The sequence below is a fragment of the Lichenostomus cassidix genome, chromosome W (genome assembly GCF_008360975.1).
Source record: "Lichenostomus cassidix isolate B80296 chromosome W, HeHo_3.0, whole genome shotgun sequence".
Taxonomy (NCBI): Eukaryota; Metazoa; Chordata; class Aves; order Passeriformes; family Meliphagidae; genus Lichenostomus; species Lichenostomus cassidix.
Window position 1 is genome coordinate 10544437 of NC_139510.1, and position 27475 is coordinate 10571911.

The following is a 27475-nucleotide window of genomic DNA, read 5'->3' on the forward strand; positions in this document are numbered from 1 at the left end:
TTTTCAATGTGTTACAAAGTTCAAGTTGTTGTCCCAAATATTGGTTCTACCCCATATGCAAGAAGCCAATCCACACAGTTATTTATTTCATGTCTGTGCAGAGATGGGTGCTAGGTGGTGAATCCACAAAGCCAGCACACCCTCAGTATGCCAGCTGCCTGCTTTTATACACTACAGTGAAAGATTAACATTTCCCCTATGCAGCAGTGGGGACTCACGAGCAGCCCTCCCCCCGCTGCTGGGGAGGACTGCTCAGGAGCCTGAACACCCAGGGAGGGCTCTCAGCGGCCACGAGCTGTGGGGCTGTCCAGATGGGGTCTTTGTAGATGGTGACAGGTCGAGAGAGGCAGCTCTTCCATTCCAGGTTCCAAGCGATTTATTGGGATAATAATAAGGGGGGGAACTGGGGAGCGGGGGAGGGGAGAGGAGAGTTGGGAGAGAGTGTGGGCCCCATGGAGGCTGGAATCCAAGAGGCCTGGTTCCAGGTCCCACCGGGCTTTTATCCGTGGGGCTGGGAGGCGGTCCTGACTCACATCAGCCAGTCAGGAGGAGTCAGGGGGGCGGGGTCAGGGGAGGGAAAATGTGTTACAACACCCCTATACCCACAATTTGAAGCTATAGCCATTGGCTGTACCTTCCTTCATCTCCATTTAAAGATACAGTACACAAGTATTTTACCAAGCATGTTCTATGATAACATGTGAAGGGGTTTATGTGAGTAAGGGGCAATTACATGCTATGGCCAGGTAGTTTACTATGCTAATGAGTAAAGGTTAGCACAAAGTTTAAGTAAAATTCCTCTTTGACTTCATCAGCAGTTAGTACCACTATGGCAATTAGTCCTATTATTCTCCTAAACCAATTCACCAAGTCTGGTAACCAAAATGTAAGCCACTCCCATACTTCAGCAATACCTAAGGATGCATTATTCCTTTGTACTTCATGTAATATTTTTACTTTCCTTATAGCATTTGTCATTATCATATCTAGGCTTAAGCAAATTAATATTTTTATAGATTACCACTATAACTATAGGTAACAATATCACTAATACACAAATGCAATGACAATAGTCCTGAAGGACATTCTAATTCAAGGGGATTAAGATTCCCAGGTGCAATTCATTAAGGTTCTTTGTGTAGTTTTATTTTTCATGGCTCCAATGGTGTTGATGTCCACTGTGATCCAAAGCAGCTTTCTTTACTCTGGAAAAGTGAATCTAAGAGTTAATTCCTTCTACCTTTACTGCTGTGTAGGTAGTTAAGAGTACCAAATGGAGTCTTTTCCACTTTTCTTTTAATGGTTCATCCTTCCAAGTTCAAATATAGACCAAGTCTCCAGGTTTGAAATCATGTACCAGAGTCCAGAGGAAGCAAAGTTCACTGGTTAAGATACCTATGTGGGGAGGACAATACCCAAGAAAGACAACAAATAATTTCTCATCAATTTCTCCCCTTTTAAGTGCATTTGGACAGTTTGATTTTCCATATCACTGACAGGATACAGTCTTCCATGTAATACTACAAATGGACTTACTCCTCCCTAACCCATAGGAGTTATCCTAATTTTTATCAACACAAAAGGTAAAACCACTACCCATTTAAGGTGTGTTTCCTGACATAATTTTGAGATTTGCTTTGAGACTGATTCATTCTATCTTTCCACTTGATTGCAGTGTCTAAGGAGTGTGTAAATCCCATTTCATTTTGAGAAATTTTGATACTCCCTGAACTACCTTTGAAACAAAATGAGGTCAATTATCTAAGGATAGGCCTTAGGGCATCCCAAACCTAGGGATTATTTCCTTTAGTAAGACCAACAACTTCCCTAGCTCAATTGTTAAAATATGGGAAAGCCTCTGGCCATCCTGTGAAGGTATTCACTAAAACAAAGAGATATTAATAATATTATCACTTCATAATGATAGTAGTGTTATTTATAATGTTTTGGGTAACTCAGTAACTATTTGCCAATACTCCCCAAGAGCTATTCCTCTTTTTACCTCTCCCACTGGGGGATTTCTTTGGATTTTAGGATTATTTACACAGCAGACAGAACATCTTGTCATTATATCCCCAGGGAATTGTACTTTAGATCCTATAGCATGTCTTCTGATACTACTTATCATAGCATCTGCTCCCATATGGGTCTCTTGATATAACTTCTTGAGCAGTGCCTCCATCATTTAAGTATTAGTTAAAATCTGTTGTTTTGGAGTGACCCATCACCCTTCTGTATTTTTGGTGCACTTTAGTCCCACTAATTGAGCTTCCTTTTCTGAATATTCAGGGGGTTTAATTTTGCTCTTTTTTCAGGTATTAAAGCTCCAATCACTTGGTTTTGATTTACTGCCTTTTTTGCCAATAAGTCTGTGTTGCAGTGTGGCTCTGCAAAGCTCCACGAGCTTTTTCCTTTGTTTCCCTGCTCTGTATGTTATTGGCTGTTTTGAAATATGCACCCTGCCTTAGCAGAAGTCTATTGGTGTGTTCCCCCGCCTTTCTTCCCCTCAGACCTTCTGGGATTGGCTTTCCAGAGTCAATCTCTCCCCCCTCCCCTTCCAAGCCCATGCCGGCGTGAGCCCAGGCGTTACTGTTTCTGGGCTCTCAGACCTCTCGCCCTTCCCCCGCTTTCCTCCCCCTTCCTCCTTCCCTGCAACCCCCCCAAAGACCCTAAATAAACCCCCTGGGAGAACAGAAACAGTCTCCAGTATGTTCCTTCGTCTCACCCATGTTTCCTGCCGAGTTTCTGTCGACTGAGCCTCATGCCACGCTGTGCGCGCCCCGGCCCCGCCCGGCATGGACTTGCGTGGAGGTTCGCACCGCGGCAGACCTCGTTCGTGAGGTTTCTGAGTTCTGCCGCTTTTGCCACTTCCCGCGTGCCGCCGGGCCCTGCAGCGCTAGAAACACCTCGTACCACCGACACCATCTCCCCCGCAGCGGCAGCACTGCCCGGCCAGTAGCAAACCTTCGCAGCAAGCGTAGCGCCGCGCAGCCACCGCACCCGCTGCCCGCGCAATCGACCCAGACCCGCCGAGACTGCCCAGTGCCACTCGCGAGCGTTGGAGCCGAGCCGAGCCGACCCGCCCGCCGCTCTGGGACCGCAGCTGCCTCGCTGAGTGCCGCCACCCGTGCCATTCCAAGCCCGCGCACGCCGCTGCTCGCGGCTTCCCGGCGCTGCGCTCCAGCGAACGGCGAAGCACCGACATCTTAAAACCGAAAGCGGTTGCGCCGTGCCGCCATCTTGGCACGCCACGTGGCGGAGCGGAACCACCGTACCACGCATGCCTGGACTGGCTTCCCGACTGCGGAGACACTTTTTTTTTTAAGAAGTCCCGCCAGAATAACCAGAGTTATCATTGGAAACAGCGTTTTTTTTACTTTGAAAACAGCGCTGGCAGAAAAAATTTGTGTGTGGACGCCGGGTCCTTGGTGAGTAATTTTGCTGTTGTAGGGTGGGAAAAGAGGGTTTTATCCACTGGTCCTTCAGCCTAATTTCTCGTAAAGCCTAGGATATAAATTTTCACTGATTTCAGAGTACCTTATTTTTTCGTTTATATATATATATTGTTTTCGCAGTCCCTTGATAGCGAATCGGTGTCGTTCGGAACTTAGACCGAGTGGGTTTTTGAGCGAAAAAATGGGGAATAATCGGTCTAAGTCCCGTCAGCACCGCAGAGGAGATGTATCAGTTTTTATCCCAGTTATTTTTAGAACAGAAAGTTTTATTTCCCAAGCGTACAGTTAAAAGTTTAGTGAGATGGGTTTTTAAAAATTGTCTCCCGGTGTCTGAGGACTCTTTGTTGGACTTATCGTTCTGGGATGAGGTGGGGAGGAAGTGGTTTGCTGCAGGCACTGTCGCTGATCTCAGTGCAACAGCTGTATTTGCGTTACATACGCAGATTTATAAACTGTTCCGGAAAAAGACCACGGACCCCCCCACGGAACCCCTTTGCGATGCTTCTTCCAAGTTAAACTCCCCGGTTTCCCTGCATGCTTCTTCTGCTTCTCCTGAACCCAGCTCTTCCCACCCTGATAACCCCTCTAGGAGTGAGCCAGACGGCATGATCCGTTCTTCAGCGCCTGCCTGTGTCCAGCAGCAGGACACCGTCTCGCCTGTTCCTTCCCTGTGTATGAGGAGGCCTGATCAATCTCCTCAGAATTGTTCCCCAAACCCCTTTCCGAACCCCCCTCACCTTCTGTTTCTCCTTTGTTAAGCCCCAGCCAAGATGGCACCAGCCACATGGCCCGAAAGCCCCAAGATGGAGCCGGGGGGGTGTGTCTCCCCCTCAGAGAAAAACTCTGCCCCCCTCCTTCTTCCCAAAATCTCTTGCGTTTCCCCGCCCCGCAGCTGCCCGTCACCCCGACTCTGCCTCTCTCCCCTCCTCTCCTGATGTCGTCACTCCCCGCCCCCTTCACGTCAGGGGGCGGGGCTGGAGCATGGGAAAACTCTGCCTCTGGGTTCCCACGCCTAACATCTGACCACCGCCCCGGCTGGCCCGGGGCCGGCAGGGAAGGGGCGTGCCCTGGCAGCTGCGGGGGAGGGGGGGGGGAAAGCCGGAGGGGGGATGTGCGGGGAGGGAGGTTTGTTTGCCGCTCCAGCCCTCCCCCACGGAAGGAGGACCCCCAGAGAACCCCTACTCCCCCTCCCCAGACCAGCCCCGTCCCGCAACCCTCGCGGCCACGGAGGCCCCTGACCCCACCAAGCCCACCAAACCCGAAACCTGCCCCGCGGAAGAGCCGCTCCAAAGGGAGCCCCTCCCCCGCTCAGTCCTGTGATACCTTCTCAAGTTCAGACACCTCTGATCTGTCGTGGAGCCAAACCCAAAGCCCCCCTGTGTGGTATGGACGTAGGCAGAATACCCCTAGCCCTCCCCCACGCCGGGGCCGCTGTCAAAACAGTCCCAGCCCTCCGGTGCGGGGTCACAGGCAAAGCACCAGCCCCTCTGTGCGACAGCGTGCTCACTCTATGAGTCCAAATCACCTCTCCCGTCTGCTCCGGCCCTCACAGCCAAAAGTGACATGGCAGCCAATGTCATATAGTGTGCTAGAAAAACTGTAAGGCAGCAAAATATTATGGAAAAGATTCAGTTTTTTTTAAATTGCTTTTAAAAGGCATGTTGGATTCAGAAGCCAAATGCCCAGCCGATATAAAAACTCTAATGCATTGCCTACTTTCTGACAGCCAATTCAGAATGTGGGAGGCTGTATGGAAGAGAAGGGTTCAAGCCTTGTTAGAACTGTATAAGGGTGATCCTCAGCGTTGCCTTTTAACCTTAGATTGTTTATGTGGAGAGAAAGAATGGTGTAAACCAAGGGATCAGGTGGCTGCGATTCCTCCTCTGGTGTTATTAGATTTGAGTCAGGCTGCCCAGCAAGCCTTCAGGTCTATGCACACTCAAATAGAAGCCCCAATATCTTACACTGATGTCAAACAGAAACCTGACAAACCGTTTGCTCAATTCGTAGATCGTCTGTCTCTAGCTGTTGAGAGGTAATTTAAAGGGTTTGAAACTCAGCAAGAAGTCTTGCTGAATACAGCCATGCTGAATGCGAATACCAGGTGCCAGCAAATTATAAGTGTCTTACCTCCAGATGCTCCTATTACAATATGCTACCTCATAGAATCATGCATGAAAGTGCCTTCTAACCTAAACCCCGACCCCTCCTCTACTAACCAACCCTCCCAAAACCCAAATGTCTTTTCCACTGCTTCTCGAACCCTGCCTAGGAGTTTTAAACCCCCAGTGCAGGGGAACTCAGGTTTTTCAGTACTATGTCACAGGTGTGGTCAACCAGGTCACATAGCAAAGCACTGCTCCATGCCCCAGCCAATTTCTAACTGTCAGTCTGCAAGCTCTCTACCTACAGGATAAGCGCCTTACATGACAAACACCTACCCACGCCAGCACCAACCCTACCAGCCGGCACCAACATCCCTATCACCCCAAGCTGCACCATACGTCCCAACAGCTCCACCACGGCAGTCAAAAAACTGAGCCATCAGTGCGGTGAGGCATTGCGCGGAGAAACAAGTAACGCTGCCCAAGAGACAATTTTACCTGATGAGACTGTTACCTGCACAGATGAAACACCTGTTCCACCATCATACTCTCTTCTTGCCTGGTGGGCAGAAAGGGTCAATTCCACCTGGCTTTATATGACTTGTTCCCTAACGAATCAGGACATCACGAGGTCAGTGCGAGGTCTCATTGACACTGGGGCCTATGCCACCATCCTGTCACACGATGTGTGGCCAGCATCCTGGCCACTGCAGTCCACCACACTGACCATTGGTGGAGTTGGGGGGGAGTCACCAACACGTCAAAGTGCAGAGACTATTACAATAGTTAATTCTGAGGGTGTACCAGCCAGTGTTCATCCGTATGTCATGGATGTACCTTTTAACCTGTGGGGCAGGGATTACTTGTCACAGTGGGGAACTCAAATTTATATTCCACCTAGGGAACCGGATTTTTAACTGGGGTCACTGCGAAGCGCGACACCCCACAACTTAATTGGCTTAGTGACACACCTGTGTGGGTGGACCAGTGGCCCCTGCCTGAGGAAAAATTAAGCGCTCTTGAGTCCCTCGTGGGGGACCAACTCTCCAAGGGTCACATAACACCAACCCACAGCCCTTGGAACTCCCCCATCTTTGTCCTGAAAAAACAGGGCAAGAACAAGTGGAGACTTGACGTAGCGACGAGAGGGAACTCACGGCAGTCTCAATGTGAGATATAAGTAAGCTCCAATTTATTTCACCAAACGAGAAACTTATATACTGTTACAGATGTTACTAATTATAGTTACACACGTCTCCGCAGTCTGTTCTCACATAATAAGGATTTTTCCTGACGACTCCCTTATTCTTTTCTCATAACACTTCTGACTCCCTATCTTATCTCATAACATTTTTTCTCATGGCCTAGAAACACACAGCTGTGTTCTCAGGTTTTAGCTTCTCATGACACTTTACTAGGATTTTTACTGAGGCCTGAGTATGCTGAGGCTTTGTTCAGGTTTATTTAGTTAACACAAGTTTTGCTGGAAAACTGTGTTTTCCAACAGAGACTCCTCCACGATCTATGTTGTATTAAGGTAGTCATTGAGGACATGGGACCCCTGCAACCAGGTATGCCCTCTGCCACCATGCTCCCCAGAGATTGGAACTTAGCAGTTATTGACATCAAAGACTGTTTTTTCCACATCCCATTCCACCCAGCGGATGCCCCCAGATTTGCCTTTTCTGTGCCATCTCGTAACAATGCAGCCCCCATGCACAGATATCACTGGACTGTTCTCCTCCAGGGGATGAAAAATTCACCAACCATCTGCCAGTGGTATGTTGATATCGTACTGACCCCTGCCAGAGTGCAATCACCGGGTGTCATCATATTGCACTATATGGACGATATTCTTATCTGCGCAGAGGACCGTGAAAAACTAACCGTGACTTTGGCCCTAGTCTTTCACCTACTGCAGCAGGCGGGTTTCCAGTTATGACCAGACAAAGTCCAGCATTCGTGCCCGGCCAAATACCTTGGACTTGTCATGAGAGCGCACCATCACCCCCCAGCAGCTCACCATTGCCGGCAACCCTAAGACGCTGCGTGAGTTACATCAGCTGTGTGGCTCTATTAACTGGGTACGTCCGCTGCTGGGCATCTCCTCTGAGGACCTGGCCCCACTTTTCAATTTATTGAAAGGCGGGGAGAACTTGGACTCACTGCGCTCTGTGACCCCTGAGGCTTGACAGTGCATCACAAGAGTGCAGGATGCCATCACAAGCAGGCAGGCACACCGCTGTGACCCCCGCTTGCCTTTCCAACTCATTGTACTGGGTGAAAAACAGTTTATGCATGGGCTGATTTATCAATGGGATGATGAACTAAAAGACAAGTTACTAATCATTGAGTGGGTTTTTCTCCCTCACCAGGTTGCAAAAACCCTGACTACCCCACAGGAGCTGGCAGCAAAAGTCATCATGAAAGCGAGATCTCGGCTTTGTGCCTTGTCAGGTCAGGATTTTAGGTGGATCCAATTACCATTTACTCATGACTTTTTGGAACATCTGATAAGGTACAGTGAAAGTTTACAATTTGCCCTGGAAGGGTTCACTGGAAAAGTTCAAATCAGCCATGGCAGACACAAGCTATTTAATACTAGCTTTAAATTTATTCAAAAAACACATTTGGCCCTACATCCCATTAAGGGGGCCCTGACAGTTTACACAGATGGCTCTGGGGCTTCCCACAAGTCAGTAATGACTTGGAAGAACCCCAAGACGCAGCAGTGGGAAGCTGATGTCAAGGAGGTTTCTGGCTCTCCTCAGATTGCAGAATTGGCCGCTGTTGTTAGGGCTTTTAAAAAGTTTCCAGAACCCGTGAACATCGTAACCGACTCAGCTTACGTGGCTGGAGTCATATCCAGAGCAGAGAATTCGGCCCTAAAGGAAGTAACTAATCCAAATTTATTCGACTTGCTCCTGCAACTCACAGAAGTCTTGTCCCACCGGGAGCAAATGAATTTATCACGCATATCAGATCCCACACTGACCTGCCTGGGCCGATAGCCGAAGGCAACAGAAGAGCAGATGCCTTGGCTGCTCCTGTCCTAACACCCTCAGTCCCTGATACCTTTGCACAAGCAAAGCTGAGTCACCAGCTGTACCACCAAAATGCTTCAGCCCTTGTGCGGATGTTCAGGCTGACCAGAGAGCAGGCCAAAGCCATCATTTCAACCTGCCCTTCCTGTTGCAAAGACCAGCTCCCATCATACTATCTAGGGGTGAATCCAAGAGGGTTGCAGAGTTGGCAAATTTGGCAGATGGATGTAACCCACATCACAGAGTTTGGGAGATCCAAATATGTACATGTCTCCATTGATACTTTCTCAGGGGCAATGCACGCCACCGTTCACACAGGGGAAAAAACCACGGATGTCATCAACCATCTCGTGAAAGCCTTCTCCACCCTTGGAGTTCCTAAGGAAATCAAGACAGACAATGGACCAGCATACACCTCACAACAGTTTCAAAACTTTACTGAAAAATGGGGAGTGAGCAACACCACAGGCATTCCTCACTCACCAACAGGACAATCGATTGTGGAGAGAGCCCACCGGACTCTCAAATCAGTCCTCAAATGGCAGAGGAGGGGAACTGAAATTAACTCCCCTCATGTGAGGCTGTGCAAAGCATTATTTACCATTAACTTTCTCAACAGTTCTTTTTCAGAGCCGCTTCCTCCTGTGTTCAGACACTTTGCCAATGACACCAGGGCAAAGCTGAAGGAACAACCACCAGTAATGATAAAAGACCCTGAGTCCCGACAGATCCAAGGCCCTTTCCCATTGGTGACGTGGGGAAGAGGCCATGCATGTGTCTCAACCCCTGCAGGCCCCCGTTGGATCCCCTCAAAATGGGTCAAACCCTACACCCCTGACCCACAGGACAAAAGAGCATTTTTTGCAAAAAAGGACATTGTCCCAGACTGGACCATCCTGCTCACCCTGGGGTGGAAAAGCAGGAGAAAGAAAAAGTTAAATAAAGAATCAGAGGTTTCCCCCGAATCACATGTCCATCACTTGTGGTTCCCAGACTGCCCCTCTCTCAAGCAGATCAGCCCCTGTAACTCTGTCCTGTCCCTAAACCACCTACCTGTGTAATATCTGTGTACCCCTGGGAGAAAACCAGCTGTGGGGAGAAAAGAGAAAACTTCACCCTATTCATTTACTTGTTTTATTATCGTTGTAGGCCTTCTTCAGCTGTTTGACCCCCAGACACCGTCCACCTCGAAAAGAGACCCAATCATGATGAGCCCTGACAACCTGATCGTGTTTGCAAGCGTCTTGGCTGCCGCCTTCACTGGAGTCCAAAGCTGGTTGGTCCCACAGCCGAAGATCAATGTGTGGACCACGCTAGCAAAGACTCTGGGCCAAGACGGGCTTTGCCTTGCCATGGGTCGAGCGGAGGATCCAATGAGCACCTGTCTCATTGGGATTCCCTTGCAAAAGGGAGAAGTTTCTTTTGTAGGAAGCTACACCTCGTACCCCGACCCAGTTTCCACTTGGGACAACTGGGTTGAGAAACTTCCCAGGACACACAGTGAGCCCCAGGAATTGGATCTGCTGGGGTCCACTCGAGCAGTTTTCTGTGTAAATTTTTGGAGCTTCCCACAGTACTATCTAGAAGTCAAAAAGGGTGCTAAGGAGGATGATGAACTGGAAGTTATGCCCTTCCTGTGGGTAAATACCAAGGAGGAAGCATATCTTTCACCTTCTTGGTGTGACTTCACTGCCCCTGGGAAGTCTCGATACTCAGGTGCTCCCAAGAAACTCCCGAAAGGGATTTTTCTCATCTGCGGAAACCAGGCCTGGGCAGGAATCCCAGCTTGCATTCGGGGAGGGCCATGCACCCTTGGTAAGCTGGTAACGTTTACCCCAGATAAAGCACAGCTGCTAAATTGGAAAAATTCGGCTCAATTGGCCCACCCTAAAAGAGAGATTGTTAACGTGGACGAAAAATGTGACAGCACAATCATGACCTGGCCGAAATCAAAATGGATTGCTGACTCCATTCTGGTACCTTGGGTTGCCACCATGAAAAAGCTGGGTGACATTAACAAAATAGAGTGCTGGCTTGGCGAACACTCCCAGCTCTCTTCTGCGGCCCTAAGCCAGCTCCTCCGAGACGAAGGGACCGTAAAACATGCAACCCTACAAAATAGAGCAGCCATCGACTACCTCCTCTTGGCCCAGGGACATGGGTGCAAGGAGTTTGAAGGAATGTGTTGCTTTAACTTCTCTACCCATGGGCAAAGCATGGCATCAAAAATCACTGAGATCCAGAACAACATTGATAAGCTGCAAACACAAACTAAGGACTGGCTCAGCAACATCTTTAAGGGTTGGGGGCTCTCGGGGCGGGCAGGCTCAATTTTAAAATCAGTTTTATGGGTTCTGTTTAGCGTAATCTTGATGATTTTAGTTCTTATAGTTTTTAATTCTCCTTTTGTAAAGAAAAAACGGGGAGATATAGCAGTGAGGTTAGCCCAGATGAGCTTGGAGGCTGAAATACCTGACAAAGCCCCCTGGGTCTGAAGAGTCTTTCAGCTCAGGGTGACAGAAAAATGTTCCCCCAACACACCTTGCAGGTAGCCTCCTAAATATGCAACAGGGAACAAGAACATTGGGTTTCGAATCTCTCCTCCCCTTTATCCTTTTGGAGTTAATAGCTCGAATGTTCCTTTACCCACAGTTTATTATTGGTTTTTAAAGTTCTGTACCTGCCCCCCCTTGTACCCCAATTCCCTGGCTCCCCTGCCAATCCTGTATCCTTCGCGTTCTGGTTGGCTCTCCCCTCCAAACCCCTCCCATCCTTTGGTCCCTCTTAACCCCATGTTTGCTTCTGTTCTGCGCCTCTGGATCCAGACCCATCCCAGTCCCCTCCGACCCTTCCCGACACCCACGCACCCGGCGCGGTCCTGCTGCACCCTAATAAACCCTGGATTTCTAAGGCACAGAGTCTGCATCTCCTCATCGCTGTGTCTCCTGTTCTTTCTCTGTCAGGGAAACAGCCCGGGCTCGCATGCCGCGGCATCCCGGCTCCACCCGGCTGGACCAGCGTGGGGGTTCGCAGCGGGGACCCCTTTTCTGTGAGGTTTCAGGGGTCCTGCTGCCTTCCCTAGAGCAGGAAACCTCAGATACGCCCCATGAGCCAACTTGTGGTACTTGCTACTTGACCATGGAGAAGACATGAGACAGTGGGACAAGAAACCTACCTGTGTCCTGGCAGCCTGAGTACAAGAACTGAAGGAGAAAGGAAAAGGGAAGTCAGTGAGTGAGTGCAGTGCCAGTTTCCTGTGCGCAAGGATCTGACCCACTGGAAGGTGCCTCTCATATATATTCACAAGACCAGCGTTAGAGGGGCCCTGCCTCTAGCCAGGTAGAAGCACAAGGATGACCGTATCTACTGGACTGTGTGGATCCAATGGCCTGGCATGCCAAACCCACAAGAATACAAGGCTTTGGTTGACACCGGTGCGCAACACACGTTAATGCCATCAGGACATGTGGGGTCAGAAACAGTCTCCATTTCTAGGGTGACAGGGGTTTCTCAAGAGCTAATGGTGTTGGAAGCTGAAGTGAGCTTGACCAGGAAGGACTGGCAGAAATGCCCCATTGTAACTGGCCCAGATGCCCCACGTATCCTGGGCATTGACTACTTCACAAACAGATACTTCAAAGACCCAAAGGGACATCGATGGGCTTTTGGAATTGCTGCTGTGGAGACAGAAGGAATTAAGCAACTGAACACCTTGCCTGGACGGTCAGAAAATCCTTCTGCAGTAGGACTCTTGAAGGTAGAGGAACAGCAAGTACTAATTGCCACCTCAACAGTGCATTGCTGACAGGACAGAAAAAAAAAAAAAATCGAGATGCCATGATCCCCATTCACAAGATGATCCATGAGCTGGAAAGCCAGAGAGTAGTAAGCAAGACCCACTCATCCTTTAACAGCCCCATCTGGCCTGTGCACAAATCTGATGGAGAATAGAGATTGACAGGGGACTATGGTGGCTTGAATGAAGTTATCCCACCACTGAGTACCGCCGTGCCAGACATGCTGGAGCTTCAGTATGAACTGGAGTCCAAGGCAGTGAAGTCCTATGCCACTTTTGATATTGCTAATGCATTCTTCTCCATCCCTTTATCAGGAAAGTGTAAGTCACAGTTTGCTTTCACCTGAAGGGGCGTGCAGTATACATGGAACTGATTGCCCAGGGGTGGAAACACAGTCCCACCATCCGTGCCATGAACTGATCCAGGCTGCACTAGAGAAGGGTGAGGCTCCAGAACATCTGCAATACATTGATGACATCATTGTGTGGAGGAACATGGCAGCAGAAATCCTTGAGAAAGGAGAAAAGATCATCCAGATTCTCCTGAAAGCTGGATTTGCCATCAAAAAGAGTAAGGTCAAGGGACCTGCCAGAGAGATCCAGTTCCTGGGAGTGAAGTGCCAAGACAGAAGATGTCAGATACTCAGTGAAGTCATCAATAAGTTCACAGTGATGTCTCCACCAACCAGCAAGAAGGAAATGCAAGCTTTCCTAGGTGCCATAGGTTTCTGGAGGATGCACATTCCCTAGTATAGTCATATTGTAAGCCCCCTTTACCTGGTAACCCGCAAGAAGAACAATTTCCACTGGGGCCCTGAACAGCAACAAGCCTTTGCCCAGATCAAGCAGGAGATTGCTCATGCAGTAGCCCTTGGCCCAGTCAGGACAGGACCAGAGGTGATGAAAATGCTTGTATTAGTTTGAAAACAAACCAGTGGGAGATCACAAGTCAAGATTAAAATTAATAGGAAAAATTAACAATAAGTGAAAAAATACAAGGAAAAAACACTGACAAAGTCAGATACAACCTGACACCCTGTTAGGGTGGTGGTAGCAGTCCAACTGAAGTATTTCGGTTGAAGCAGTGATCCTGTGAAGGTCCGGTCTCTAGCTGAGGGTCCAGTGGTAGCTCTTGTCCTCTGGTGAACCCAGTAGACAGGGCTAACTAGGCAGTTCCAAGGCCAGGTTATATCCAGGTGGGAATGCTTGGCTCCTCCCTCCTGGGCAGAGCATCTCACAATAGGGTGAGATAAGTCCATGAGTCATGTGGTGGGTCCTTGATGGCCCATTGTCTGTTATCCGGGATGGGTCATTAGCAGGTGATAACAGCTAATGGCCCACAGCTGGTGGTAATAGAATACTTAACTACATCTATATTGTAACCTAGAACAATGGTTTACTCAGCAGCCAAGAACAATGGTCTTTCCTGGGGTCTCTGGCAGAAGGTGCCTGGTGAGACTCAAGGCCAACCACTTGGATTCTGGAGCCAAGGCTACAGAGGGTCTGAAGCCAACTACACCCCAACAGAGAAGGAGATTTTAGCAGCCTATGATGGAGTTCGAGCCACCTGAAAGGTGAATGGCACAGAAGCACAACTCCTCCTGGCACTCCAAATACTGGTGCTGGGCTGGATGTTCAAAGGAAAAGTTCCTTCCACACATCATGCCACTGACGCTACATGGAGTAAGTGGATTGCCTTGATTACACAGTGCACCTGTATTGAAAACCCAAATTGCCCGGGGATCTTGGAAATAATCACAAATTGGTCTGAAGGTGAGAACTTTGGTCTGATGGAAGAGGAGGAGGAACAGGTGACGTGTGATATGTGCTAAGGAAGCTCCACCACACAATCAACTGCCAAAAGAAAAAACGTGCTATGCTCTTTTCACTGATGGTTCCTGTCACAATTTAGGGACAAACTGAAAATGGAAAGCAGCCATATGGAGTCCCACATGACAAGTTGCAGAAGCTACTGAAGAAGAAGGTGGACCAAGTCAATTTGTGGAGCTTAAAGCCATTCAGTTGGCCCTGGACATTGCTGAACAAGAGAAGTGGCCAAAGCTCTACCTCTGCATTGACTCGATGGATGGGTAGCCAATGCTCTGTGGGGATGGCTAGACAGATGGCAGAAGGCCAATTTGCAACATAAAGAGAAACTCATGTGGGCTTCCGAAATGTGGTAAGACATCACTGCGTGGGTAGAGAAGCTGATCGTGACAGTCTGCCATGTAGACACACATGTGCCTAAGAGTCGAGCCATCATAACAACAAACAGGCAGACTGGGCTGCCCAAGTCAAAGTGTCACAGGTAGATCTAGACTGGCAGCACAAAGGAGAGTTATTCCAAGCTCAATGGGCCCATGATGCCTCAGGTCATCAGGGCAGAGATACCACCTATAAGTGGGCGTGAGACCAAGGGGTGGATTTAACCATGGACACTATCTCCCAGGTTATCCATGAGTGTGAGACGTGCTGCCATTAAGCAGGGTAAGAGAGCAAAGTCCCTGTGGTATGGTGGGCAGTAAAATAAGTATAGGTATGGAGGGGCCTGGTAGGTTGATTACATCACACTGCTGCAAACCTGCCAAGGCAAGTGCTATGTGTTTACCATGGTGGAAGCAACCACCAGCTGGCTGGAGATGCACCTGGTACCTCACGCTACTGCCTGGAACACAATCCCAGGCCTGGAAAAACAAGTCCTGTGGCAACATGGCACCCCAGAGCGAATTGAGTCAGATAATGGAACTAATTTCAAGAATAGTTTAGTTACCACCTGGGCAAAAGAGCATGGCATTGAGTGGGTGTATCATATTCCATACCATGCACCAGCTGCCGAGAAGGTTGAATGGTGTTATAGACTGTTGAAAACCACTCTGAAGGCATGGAGGTGGGATGACTTTCAAGCACTGGGATCAGCGTCTAGCAAAGGCTACGTGGCTAGTCAACACTAGAGGCTCTGTCTATTGAGCCAGCTCTGTCCAATCAGAGTCCCTTCACACTGTAGATGGAGATAAGGTCCCTGTATTACACCTGAGAGGTATGCTAGGGAAAATAGTTTGGATTAACCCTGTGTTGGAGTTTGGGGAAGGCCTTAGAATTTTTCTCCATCACTGTTACTAAGCAACAAATAGTTGCATGTTTAGAGCCATCAAGTCTTTTGTAAAAGGCAAAAGGTGTGCTTGGGCAGGGCAGGGTAAGGGAAGAGCTGGCCCTTGGAACGCTCTCTCGTGGTTCAGACGCTGAGAGGAGAGGCTGCTCTTTGCTTTTCGGCTGCGACCAGAGGAAATCCAACTGTGCCCTGTTTTTTCTTTTCCTGACTGGGTGAGCTTTGATTCAACCTTTTTTCCCACTGGGAAGTGCACGTTTCCCCGGGCTGCGTTTTCTTGCAGCTGCTGCCGGGAGAGTCCGGCTGCCTCTGTCGCCTGCCCCCCGCCCTCTGCCGCACGAGACCGCAGCGTCTGCTGTGACTGCAGAAATCCTTGCTACCTCGCTAGCTAGCCGGGGAGAGAGCCAGCTCCTACCCCTGCTGCCCTGCTTTCTCGCTGCTCCGAGCTGCTTCGCTGCCCTGCATGCTTTTCAGCCTGCCCGCCATTACCAGCTGTGTGAGGCTGACCTGACCCTGCGCCACAGCGCCACCTGCAGCTGCTCGGGAGGCATCGCACCTGCCCTGCTTGGCCGGGAGCTCAACAGCGCCCCTGCTGCTTGCGACCGTGATTACACCACATGGGAAAAGGCTCAGCAGCTCACAAGTCATCTGCTATTGGTTGCTGGTTCTAGTTGTGGTTGCTATTATTGTTATTGCTTGTTTATAGATACTAGTAAAGAACTGATATTCCTTTTTTCCCATACCTTTGCCTGAAAGCCCTTGATTTTCAAAATTAAATAATTCGGAGGGAGGGGAAAAATCACATTCTCTGTCCTAAGGGAGGGTTCAACCTCTCTTGGCAGGCACCTGTCTTTCAAACCAAGACACCCTGCTTCAAGCAAAGGCAAACCCATTCGTGGGATTGTTTTTGCTCAAGAACCAGGTTGCACCTGGTGGGTGATGCAGAAGGATGAAGAAACACAATGTATACCTCAAGAGCACCTTATTTTGGGGTGAACTGTCCATGATACTACACCTGTATCCATATCTAGATGTATGTATGTATATAATTAGAATAATGCATGTATGCATATCGTTTAAAAGTCTAAGTTCGATGTAACATGTTGGTATGGGAAAAAATTCAGGCTGGATAATGTGGTGGGTTTAGGTTTCTCAGTGAATTTCTTCCCATTCTTTTCAGGGAGATGCTAGAAGGGGGAGGCAGTGGCTTTTCTGGGTGAATAGTCAGCAATTAAGACCCAAAGGGAAGTGGCCAATGGCTCTGGCATTCCAATGGAGTAATTTTGGGGTTGAGGAGCTTTGGCTGGGGGGTGGGCTTTCCCGATTGGGGTTTTTTTGGGAATGGCAGAGTAATGCTGCAAGGTGTGGTGGGGCTGACCTGAGACTTGGCTGGGAGGTGGGTCCTTCTTCCGTTCTGCTTAGGAATCCAGAGCCATCATGTGGTGTGCCACCTGGAGTCGAGGCAGTCTCTACCAGATCTCTTTCTGTACAGTAGCTTAGCACCACAACTGAGCCCTGCCTACCTTCCCCAACTTGTGCCTGCTGCTGTTGACAGTGCTGAGACTGGTCGTTACTTGAGTGAATGCTCAGGGGAATCACCCCCTTCCTTCCCTTTTGTCTGAGCTGCTATTACCCTCTGGGACAGTTCCAAGCTTGCATCAGAGCACCCCCTGCTGGCTGCGAGTGAGCTACTGCACTCTTCACCTCACCAGAGCCACCAGTGCCCCCTGCCAGTTGTGGTCATAACTACACCAAAAGGGAAAAATAGTGCTTAGCAGGTGGGAACCTTTTGTTATTATTTTGTTGTTCTGTTCTGTTTTATATATAGAGTAGTAAAGAACTGTTATTCCTTTTCTTACATTTTTGCTTGGAAGCCCAGTAATTTTCAAAGTTATAATCATTTGGAGGGAGGGGTCTTCTTTCCATTCCAAGAAGGTTCCCACCTTCCTTGGCTGACATTTGGCTTTTAAACCAAGACACATCTCATCAAGGGAAGGGGGCATTCTGGCATATATAGAAACACATTAGTTTAGTGTCACAAATTGTACATTCCATAGGTTGGAGGAGCAGTTGCAGAGTTCTCTTTCCTGTGGCCCCAACAATAGGTAGTTACTTTGCTTGAGGGTCCTTATCAACTTATTACCAAATGCATGGCTCTCCTATCTATTAAAGAGTCTATTGCTTTGTTCTCCAGCTTTATTGAAACCAGGGGATCAGCAGGGGATGCCCTGATATTTTCCCCTGGTCCCCTTCATTCATTGTCAAAATCCTCCAGCATCATGACATTTACATCTGCTAATTGAGCCTTCCTGCCTACAATTAGGACATTGATTCAGGCCAAAGGAGGGGACATCTCAGATCCCAAACCCAACATCCCTTATTCCTCCTCTTTCAACTTCTCCCAATACCACTCTCTTTTCTTCCACAGTTAAAAGGTATTCGATTTAGCCTGCATATTGCCCATTAGGGTTATGAGTCAGCAAGACTGTTCCCAAAAGCTGATATATTCCTTCAGGATTCTCTCAGTGTGATCCAACAGATGGTTTCCAATTCAACAAACCCAAAGTAGTAAAAGGGACATGTACAAAAACTGGTAGAGCCTCTGCCCCCACTGCTTCTCTTAATTGTGCCTGTATGACTGGCCAGGTATGTCTCTGAGTCCAGCCCACAACAGGACTAAAATCCTCCCTTCCCATATGTTTTTTATTTTGATCTGTATCCTCTTTATCAATCCCCACCTCGATGTTATATGGGAGTGAAAAGGAGGGAACTGTTATAAATATTCTGATCAAATAATTGACTTAATAATATAAAAGAGTTAGTTATGATTACAAGAAGAAAATTGTGAAGTATAAGGTATAGGAATGTTAGGAGTGTTGTGTTTGAAATATGCAACCATAGAAACTTCACCAAGAAGTTACTGGACTTCTGTTTTGTTCAAGAAACTACGGAGACCATCATGCACACCAGTTATGCTGCTTGGAAACCCCTACCCTCCCCATCTTCATTTGAATATCAAGAATTCCAATCAGTAGAGCTCAGTAGAGATGACCAATGATAGTTTTAGGATGAGAATATTGATGAAGTTGTATAACCAGCAAACCAATTATTGTAAAGGTTAAATTTAAGAGTAAGCATATTATGCATAGTATGTAAAATAATTTATGTAATGATGATTCAGCAGAAAAAATATATAAAAATGGATGGATTTTGTCTGTTAAATGGAACATATATGGAGGAGCAATCCCCTGTGTTTCCCAGCGCCTGAATAAAGAAGTGTCTGCTTATTCACATCAAATTGGTGTTGGATAAGTTTCTTCCATTCTGTTTGGTGACAGTGATGCCTGATGGGTTTTTGGATTTTTTATTTTACTTTTATACTCTCTTTATATATATATCCTTTATATATAACCTTTTACCCTTCCCCGTTCCTGTACTTTTTACTCCCTGTATCTTAACCCTGCATTCTATCACCCTAGTACCCCTTGCCCTGCTCAGAATCCTTAGGGGAAGACGAAACATCCCCACAATCTCAAAAGCATGACGCACAACCTTGAAGAGGGCCCCCATCACTGAGACATGTTTTTTGTAAACTAAGTAGCAATCTTTTGGGGGGGGCAATTTTAATAAGGGGGCAGTTACTTCATTTGCTAAACTTCTTATTGGAGACTTTTAGATAGGTATTCTAATCTAGGCTGTCTATAAATTGTATACGGGAGATATCGTTGGGGGCTTTTTGGGCTTTTTGGCTTTTTGGCTTTTGGGGCTTTTTGGCTGGCCTTTGGGCTTGCTTGTTCATCGGTGCGCATCTGGGATCCTATTAAACCAAGGTAAAACCCCTATCCCATACTGTGTGTCTGCGTCTAAAAATTTTTTCTAGCAATTTAAGGCATCAGTTCTGGCGAGCCAGGCAGGAGCAGGAACCCCGGTTTTTGATTTTGGACCGAGGAACACCCTGCTGCATCCCCCCCACTGCCGGCACCGGGGGAGAGAGGCAGCGATTTCAGAATCGGAATCCGGGAGTTTCCCAAGACTGCAGGAACACAGCTGGAGAGGTAAGATCAAAGGGGTTGTTTTATGATTTTATATATATAGCTGCTAGCAATCAGGAGATCTCCAAGGGTGGGAGCGTGGCCAGGGGGGCCATAAAGGGGGTTTTTTAACCGCTCTGCTCCCACAGGGTGGGGGGACTGTGAGAAGAGGGGGACGCCCCTTGTAAAGCTCACAGGGAGCCGCATAGGGCTCACAGGGGGCTGTGGCTCAGACGGGGCTGCAGCCCACAGGTTGGGGTGTGGGTTCGAACAGAAGTTCGAATCCCGCCAGGGTTTCTAAGCTGAACACGCATGGTCTTCAGGCTTGCTTTCTTTGCTCTGCTGGTTCTGTGCTAATTTATAGGTTAGAAACTTTATCCTACTGTTTCTTTCTGTTTATAAGTAAGAGAATGGGCAGTGTGTTATCTACCAACCCAAACATCCCACAGGATTCCCCACTGGGTTTGGTTTTGAAAAACTGGAATATACTGACAGTACGAAGTGTTGAATTACATTCTGGTAAATTAACTAGACTTTCACTGTGGGTGTGGCCTGCGTTGAAGCTAAAAGGGGGGAGTAAATGGCCTCGGTTAGGCAGTTTAGATAATGAACTTATTACAAAGTTATTCGTGGAACTCCGAGTTCAGAGCAGGTTTAAGGAGTTAAGATATGCAGAATTGTTTTCTATATTTCTAAATCGAGAAGAAGCGTATAAGCAAATGAAAAAGAACCGCTTTGAGATGGCTTTACAAAAATTAGAAAAGAAGAAAGATAGACAGAAGCAGCCTCCGACAAAAGATGAGGAGATAGACATGACAGACACAAACTTAGTGGCACCAAATTTACGAAGGGGGGCATCACCCCAGCCGCAACAGGAGCCGGTGCCCCCTCTCCTCCCCCCTCTTCCTCCTCTCCCTCCTCCTCCTCCTCCCCCACCGCCATCCTGGCCGTCTGCTCCTCCCCTTCACTTACTTGATACAGCACGGGGGAGAGAGGAGGTGTGGCCGCCTCCTCCCCCACTGCCACCATCCCCGGAGCGGTCTGATGACGAGAATGAAGGCGGGAGCAGGGGCGGAGACAGGGGTGGAGACAGGAGTGGAAGCAGGGGCAGAGGCAAAGGGAGGGACCGGGGCGGAGGGAAGGACGGAACCGGGACTGACCGGGACGGAGAGGGAAGCACGTCTACCGCTGGCCCCTCGCAGACTGGGGAAAAGGGGGGTAGCAGGCGGCACCCCCTCCACAGCTCCACTAGAGCTGAGAAGGAAAAAATCCAAATCAAGCGTGAGTCAGATGAATCCAGTGCAGATGCAGATAGCTCAGAAGAAGAAGGGGAAACCGAGGCTGAAGCTGCAGGCAGCGAGCCTGCTGGGAAAAAAAGGGGGAAAATAGCCCGGGAAGCTATCGGAGCTCCCAGTCCAGTGGCAAAGCGTACCAGGTCTAAAATGGATGAACCAAGGAAGGAAGAGCCTGTCCTGGAAGCACCCCTAAGGCAGGCTGTCTTGGGAATCAAGAGATGGTTTATATCAAAACTCCTTTTTCCCTCGGAGAACTCCAACAATTGAAAGAATCAGTTGGAACATACAGAGATAATCCGGAGAAAGTAGCCATGCGGTTTGAATTAGCTATCAAGGCACAAAACCCAGATTGGAGTGACCTGAATGTAATGTTAGATGAGGTACTGGATAGTACAGAAAAGCAGATGGTTATCAAGGCTGCTGTAAATGCTGTGAAAACTCAAATTGCAGCTGGAACCATTCAAGGACCTGTTGGTAATATTTTTCCTTTGATAGATCCAGGTTGGGATCCCAATGTGCCAGAAGAAATGGCCAAATTAAAACAGTATCAAAAGTGGATAGTTATTTGACTAAAATGTGCTATTCCTAAAGCAATTAATTGGGCCAAAGTATATGAAATTAGGCAAGGTCTAACTGAGACCCCCACAGATTTCCTGAACAGGCTCAAAGAGGCTGCACGGAAGTACACAAACTTGGACTTGGATTCCCCAATGCAGCAGTCTCATTTAGCCTACATATTTGTAGGCCAATCTACACCTGATATAAAGAAAAAGCTGCAAAAATTGGATGAGTATGATATAAATAGGTTGTTGAATGTAGCCTGGAAAGTATACCAAAATAGAGATTCAACAGATAAAGATACTGGTAAACCCCACTACAAGAAGAAACAGGGTCAAGGGAAAAGAAAGAGTCCACCTCACCCTCCTCTAGCCGAGGGCCAGTGTGCCATCTGCAAGAAGAAGGGACACTGGAAGAACGAGTGTCCAATGCGGGCGAAAGAGATGCCCACATCTTCTCAATTAGCTGTGAGTGGGAATTGACGGGGACCGAAGGCATTATCCACCCCAGCGGAGCCTTCGGTTATAATTAAGCTGGGGAAAGATGATGTTAAATTTTTGGTTGATACAGGGGCAACATATTCTGTGTTAAATACTTTAAAGGGGAAACTGAGTCAAGATACTGTAAATGTAATTGGTGCCACGGGAGTAAGTGAAACAAGGCCTTTCTTTCAACCTTTAAGATTTAAACTGGGGAAACATTGGGTGACTCATCAATTTTTATATATACCAAATTCTCCAAAACCATTGTTGGGCAGAGATTTATTGAAAAAATTAGAAGCAGAAATTAAATTTTCCAAGGAGGAGGGAGTGAAAGTTATAATTCCTGAATCTAAATTTGTCGAAGCAGCTACTATTCTTATCCAGGAATGTTGTGGAAAAATTCCTAAAGAAGTTGAGGATGCGGTAATTCCACTAGTATAGGCCAGTGATTTTCCCGGGAGATCCAAAAGAGCTGAACCTGTGAGTATTGCACTCAAAGCAGGAGCAACACCGGTAAGGCAGAAACAATACCCTCTGAAATTAGAAAGTCGTAGGGGACTGGCACCTGTAATTGAGAAATTTCTCAAATTCGGGTTGCTAGTGGAATGTGAGTCCAAATACAACACACCCATCCTGCCAGTAAAGAAAGCTGATGGTAAGAGTTACAAGCTAGTGCAGGATTTGAGGGCAATCAACAGAATTACAGAGAACATACATTCAGTTGTACCAAATCCCTACACCTTTCTGACCACATTAACAAATGAATTAGGATGGTTCTCAGTCTTAGATCTCAAAGATGCCTTTTTCTCTATTCCAATCCACAAAGATAGCCAGGAGCTTTTTGCTTTTAAGTGGGAAAATCCTGAGACAGGAAGAAAGACTCAACTAACTTGGACAGTGTTACCCCAAGGGTTCAAGAACAGCCCAACAATATTCGGACACCAGCTATCAAAGGAACTGAAAGACTGGAAAAAACAGGAACCAAAAGGATAAATCCTCCAATATGTGGATGACATCCTGATCGCAGCAAAACCACGAGATGACTGCATCCAACTCACTGTCTTTTGAATTTTTTGGGCATGGGCGGATACCGAGTCACAAAGGAAAAAGCACAGGTTGCCAAAGAAACTGTAGTATACCTGGGGCTAGAAATCTTCCGTGGTCATCGACAACTTAGCAGAGAACGGAAAGAAGCTATCTGTCGGCTTCCAGAGCCCCACACGGTGAGAGAGATGCAAGCTTTCCTCGGCATAGTAGGTTGGTGTCGACTTTGGGTAGCAAAGTATGGAATACTGGTAAAGCCTCTGTATGAAACCCTAAAGACAGCTGAAAAGAGAACCATTAACTGGACAGAGAAAGCGAAAGCTGCCTTTAAACAGTTAAAACATTCCTTGATGTCTGCTCCAGCTTTAGGGCTGCGAGATTTAACAAAGCCCTTCGAACTGTTCACATACGAGCGGCAGAATGTAGCTCTTGGGGTGCTAGCACAATATCTTGGGGATCAGCGAAGAGCTGTACCTTATTTTTCAAAACAACTAGACAATGTTAGCCAAGGGTGGCCAGGGTGTCTGAAAGCCGTGGCAGCAACTGTCATCCTAATCCAGGAAGCTCGGAAATTCACCCTTGGGCAGCACATTGTCGTGTATGTACCCCACGCCGTGATTTCTGTGCTGGAGCAAAAGGGGAGACACTGGTTATCCCCTAGCAGAATGCTTAAATACCAGGCTGTATTGTTGGAACAGGACGATGTCACTCTAGAAACAACATCTGTTGTAAACCCCGCAATGTTCTTGTCGTCTACATTGCTTGATAACGTGCCTGAGCATGACTGTTTGCAGACAATAGAAAAAACCTACTCCAGTAGACCAGACCTGAAGGATGTGCCTCTGGAGAATCCAGATTGGGAACTTTTTACTGATGAGAGCAGTTTCATACGGAACGGTAAGCGTATGACAGGCTACGCAGTGACCACCACAGATGAAGTGATTGAGGCAAAAGCCTTGCCTTCAGATGTATCATCACAGAAAGCTGAACTGATTGCACTGACCAGAGCTCTAGAACTGAGCGAGGGAAAGAAGGTAAATATATGGACTGATTCCAAATATGCATTCAGTGTTGTTCATGCCCATGGAGCTATTTGAAAAGAACGTGGCCTGTTGACTGCTCAAGGTAATAGCATTAAACATGCCAAACAAATCCTAGCACTCCTGCAGAGCATCTGGAAACCTACAGAAGTAGCTGTCATGCACTGCAAAAGTCATCAAAAGGAGAAGACAACTCCTGAAGTGAGAAATTGCTTTGCTGATGAAATGGCAAGAGGGATAGCAGAAAAAGGCATTTTTGCAATAGTGCCACAAAAAGAAGTAGATTTGACAGGGTTTGCCCCAAAATATGATCAGAGTGACCAACAGTTAATCAAATCTCTTAAGGCTGAAATTAAGGAGGGTAGGTGAGCTGTTACACCTGTGGGCCAAGTTGTAGTCCCACCCCCGATCCTTCGAGAAATAGCACAAAGAAAACATGAAAGTACACACTGGGGAACAGAAAACCTTTTAAAACATCTAAAGAAAGTAGTGATAGAGAGAGGAATGACTGACATCGTGCAGTCTGTAACAAGCAAGTGTGAAACATGCTGCAAAAACAACCCTGACACAACTAAAAGGGTAGTGTTAGGAGTGACCAAGACAGGGCATCTCCCGGGAGATTACTGGCAAATAGATTTTGCTGAAATGCCACGGAGAGAAAGATACAAATATGTATTGGTATTGGTTGATACATTCAGTGGATGGCCTGAAGCTTATCCCTGTCGCACCAATGCAGCAAAAGAGGTAGTAAAAGCTTTGCTCAATCATATAATTCCAAGATTTGGAGTTCCCTTGGGAATGTCATCAGATAGGAGACCACATTTTATTGCAACAGTGGTCGGGGAAGTTAGCAAGATCCTGGGACTCACTTGGGACCTGCATACACCATACAGGCCCCAAGCAAGTGGCAAGGTTGAACGTATGAATGAAACCCTCAAAACCCAGATTGAAAAAATTTGTCAAGAAACATCTATGACATGGGTTCAGGCTTTGCCTATAGCCTTACTGAAGTCCGCATACAACCAAGGCGAAGGGACAACATAAGTCCCTATGAGATTCTATATGGCAGACCATATCAAGTTCCACACATTCCAGGTGAAATTCACATGAGGAGAAAAATTGATTTGCAGAAATACTTAATAGCTTTGAGTTCCACTTTGCAGAAGCTCCAGAGATTCGTTGTCCTGTCCAAGCCGATAGGATTGGACATCCCTGCCCATCCGTTTCAGCCTGGAAACTGGGTCTACATCAAGTGGTGGGACAGTGACCCCTTGCAACCCAAGTGGAAGGGACCATTCCAAGTCTTGCTGACCACCCTCACTGCTGTCAAGGTTGCTGGGAAAGGACCGTGGATCCACTATTCCAGAGTGAAGAAAGCTTCTGCTCCTGAGACTACCGAGAAAACAGAAACTGATACAAATCAAGATGATGGTTAAATTATTCCTTACATGTATACTGTTTTTCCAACTGGTAACCATAACTCAGGGCTCAGCCCAGGAGTTGCACAATACTGTGATGCAAAATGTATCCAAAGCTCTTAATATGAGCAATTGCTGGATCTGTACTCAATTACCACCTCTAAATGAGAAAGAGAAATGGTCATTGCCTTTGTGGACCAAGATGGGAGAATCAGAGAAGATTTGGAAGGAAACTCAAATTCTACACGAAGTGGGTTCAAAAAATTACACCTTAAAATTTGACCAAATTTTCCATGCCCTCACCTCATGGTTGCCAGACTGGGCCTGAGTGAAAGAAACATTTATAATTATTATAATTGTAGTTATTATTTTTGCCATAGCTAGTTGTGTAAACCGATGTTGTAGATAGAGTAGTTTAGAGTAAGTTAGAGACTAAACAAGGTAAAAGCTTGTTAGTCTCCAAAAAGGGGGGAAATGATGCCTGATGGGTTTTTGGATTTTTTATTTTACTTTTATACTCTCTTTATATATATATATCCTTTATATATAACCTTTTACCCTTCCCCGTTCCTGTACTTTTTACTCCCTGTATCTTAACCCTGCATTTTATCACCCTAGTACCCCTTGCCCTGCTCAGAATCCTTAGGGGAAGACGAAACATCCCCACAATCTCAAAAGCATGACGCACAACCTTGAAGAGGGCCCCCGTCACTGAGACACGTTTTTTGTAAACTAAGTAGCAATCTTTTGGGGGGGGGCAATTTTAATAAGGGGGCAGTTACTTCATTTGCTAAACTTCTTATTGGAGACTTTTAGATAGGTATTCTAATCTAAGCTATCTATAAATTGTATACGAGAGATATCGTTGGGGGCTTTTTGGGCTTTTTGAGCTTTTTAGCTTTTTAGCTTTTGGGGCTTTTTGGCTGGCCTTTGGGCTTGCTTGTTCATCGGTGCGCATCTGGGATCCTATTAAACCAAGGTAAAACCCCTATCCCATACTGTGTGTCTGCGTCTAAAAATTTTTTCTAGCAATTTAAGGCATCAACAGAACTAACATTTGCACATCTTGCAATTCATCCTCTCTGCAACATAAAATCCCTTGCTTTTTCTCCTTTTCCTCAATACATGGAATCAGCATATCCTCCCAATTTATACTTTTTTTGAGTATCTGGATCTCTATATCATGTCATTAAAGCATCAACATTAAAAAAACCCCAACTCATCTCATTTACCAAGTCAATGTTAAAACAGTGGTACTTAAACTGCTATAATACAAAAAAAAAAAAAAGGCTGTGGGAGGAAATTAAATTTACAAGGTTAACTGAGAAATTCACTGAATTATCTTCCTGATAACATGAAATATCAGGAGTACTGAATTGCACTGTGCCATATTCAATTAACATACTCTGCAGATAGCCCAGGCAAGCCTCCAGCATCTATCTCTGGGGGACAGGCTATCACATCAGCAGCACTGTGAGAGACTGGAATGATTGCTGGTTTAAAACATTTCAGGCATGTGTGTGGGAGAAGGGGCAGGTTGGGCTTTGGTCTGGTCAGGCAATGCCCTGCTCCACACACCCCACCCCCTAGAGAGCCTATATCCCAGCCCTGCAGTGGCCACCGATCACTGGTACACCAGAGGCAATGCTCCACACCCCACCCCTGGAGCCCCAGTCTAGCCCCAGAGTGGCTAGATAACCAGAAGTCACACCTGGGGGAAGGGCCCAGGAAAGCCAAAGGGTACTTAACCCAGAACATGAGGCAAGCAACCATCCTGACCCTACCTTTCCTTGGAATTTCTTGCAGCTGAATACCACTGGAACCAGGAGTGGTATCTATACATGTTTTTTCTTTTCTCTCTTCTTCTTCTAATTCTTTGTTCTTGGAGTTTTGAGTAACTTAAAATTGGATGGATTTGGAGTTTAGTAAGTTGAATGGGCTAAGTTAATGCTTTGTGAAATGTTTTATGTTGATTAAATGCTGCTCTAAACTTTTGCCAAAGTTCTCTGATTTTCTGAAGTTGCCAGTAAAGTTTTTTGTTTTGATGTCTTGAGAATATCTTGTCAGTATTTCTTCCATGCGTCAAACTGAGAGTACATTA

General features: G+C 47.0%; 1 protein-coding gene, 1 long non-coding RNA gene and 1 pseudogene across 2 annotated transcripts in view; 2 read left to right on the top strand and 1 right to left on the bottom strand.

Moving 5' to 3' along the window:
- LOC146425482 (ubiquitin-conjugating enzyme E2 R2) overlaps positions 1 to 27475 on the bottom strand; it is a 303121-nt gene that overhangs the window by 170587 nt on the left and 105059 nt on the right. The window lies entirely within an intron of this gene.
- On the top strand, positions 7073 to 11518 carry LOC146425486 (uncharacterized). The gene is made up of 2 exons (XR_014846462.1): positions 7073 to 9179; positions 9754 to 11518. It is a non-coding gene; the product is annotated as an uncharacterized LOC146425486 (long non-coding RNA).
- LOC146425487 (uncharacterized) lies at positions 13792 to 14549 on the top strand (annotated as a pseudogene).